The following is a 1,798-nucleotide window of genomic DNA, read 5'->3' on the forward strand; positions in this document are numbered from 1 at the left end:
ACCGCAACATAATTTATATTGTGACGCTGAATCACAAAAATGCCTATGATCAAGGCAATCCTGGAGGCCTGGTCCTGACCGCCAGTCTTTCCACCCATACACTGGATGAAGTGAGAAAATAGGTATTGTCAGACAGCTGACATTCTATTTTTCTCAATCTTCATGAGTGATTTGAGAGAAGCGTCGGAGTCCTTCTTCATTGGCCACTGGTAGCCAATGGCATCGAGGAAGGAAATGATCTCGGCGGTGGAGGGTTCGCTGTCGAAGGAACCCTTGGGAAGACGGAGAGCTGAGCAGAATGTAGAAACCCCAAAATTCACTTCCATACGGTTGAAGGTGAAGTGGATTTGCTCCATAGTTCGTCCAGCTTTCTCTTGGACCTCGACGACCTCAGTAGTGTACCAGATTTGCTGGAGAATTTCCTTAACCATGAGAGGCTCATGGTTGAGAGCGTATCCAAGCGACGACTGTTCGAGGAAGTCCGCCGCCTCTTGGTAGAAGGCTCTGGTTGAGGGTATCTCTAGCAAGGCAATGTGGTTGTTGGCCTTGATAGAGATCTCGTCAATGTTGAAGTTGACGTTCTTGGCAGCCATCAGTATTTTGTTAAAAAAATAACATAAACAGGAAGATATACGGTTAGAAATGTACCAAGAATGTATGGTTAAAGACTATAGAAAAAGTTTTTGTACAAGGAAAAACTTCATTTGAAAAAACCATAAAAAATAAGGGTTTTTCAAGTAGAATGTGTATAAAGAAATAGATTTGTTAATCAAGAAGGAAGTGATCAACAATCTTTAGTTTAATGTATTAAGAGAACAAAGTTCTTATTAAGATTAAACATATTTCTTATAACGAAGAAAAAGGAAAAGAAGGATTCTGACCTTTGTGATTGTGAAGAGGAAAGGTCGAAAAAGAGGGTTTGAAGAGTGTTCTTGCTTTGGAAAAATATTAGCAGAGGTTCGTCTAATGATTTTTGAAAGCGTAAAGAGAAAAGTGAAAAAGAAATCTCATATTTATAGGTAAGAGTAGAGAGAGAAGAAATATGAGAGAGAGGAAAAAGACGACGGTTCAAAAAATGGTCATAATGAGTAATGTGCCACGTTCTCATCCACAATTGGATGACATTTAATGAGGTAGCATAATGACGGGTCATTTTGTGCATCTCAAAGCGTCGCTCATAGAAAACAGAGAATGTTGTCAAAAAGACGATGCATTTAATATTTTCTTTTAAAAACAAAAATTGTTTTTAAGAATGTGAAGAGTCATTCAGTTTTAAAAAGTACTGAGAGACTTCATTTAAACAATTTATCACTGAAAACGAGAAAGTATTCAGTGATGGTTTTAAGGCATCATGTTTTAGTGAAAAGAATCACTGAAACTGGCATTTAAAAAACTTTTGATCACTGAAGAAAAGAGTCAGTTGATTATTTTAGATTTTTTAAGATATATAAACTTTAAGATGTGGTGAGTGTTGAGAATCACTAACACCACCTTTTAAAACATTTTATCACTGAAGGAGAATATTCAGTGAAGGTTTTAAGTTTTGAAAAGAGAAGAGTAATCATACCTTAAGAGTAGATATATTTACTCAAGAGTTCAGTGTTAAGTATAGAGCACTGAATCATTTCACTTACTAAGTGATGTTTAATAACTGAAGGTCAATCTTCAGTGTTCAACATTCCCAATTCGCTGATTAAGATATTAAATCTTGTCTCATCAAGAGGCTTGGTGAAAAGGTCAGCGAGTTGATACTCAGTTGGAACGAAGTGAAGTTCAATATCACCATTCATAACATGAT

Source organism: Cynara cardunculus, unplaced genomic scaffold (genome assembly GCF_001531365.2).
Source record: "Cynara cardunculus var. scolymus isolate 2C unplaced genomic scaffold, CcrdV1 Un_Scaffold_2727, whole genome shotgun sequence".
NCBI classification, from domain to species: Eukaryota; Viridiplantae; Streptophyta; class Magnoliopsida; order Asterales; family Asteraceae; genus Cynara; species Cynara cardunculus.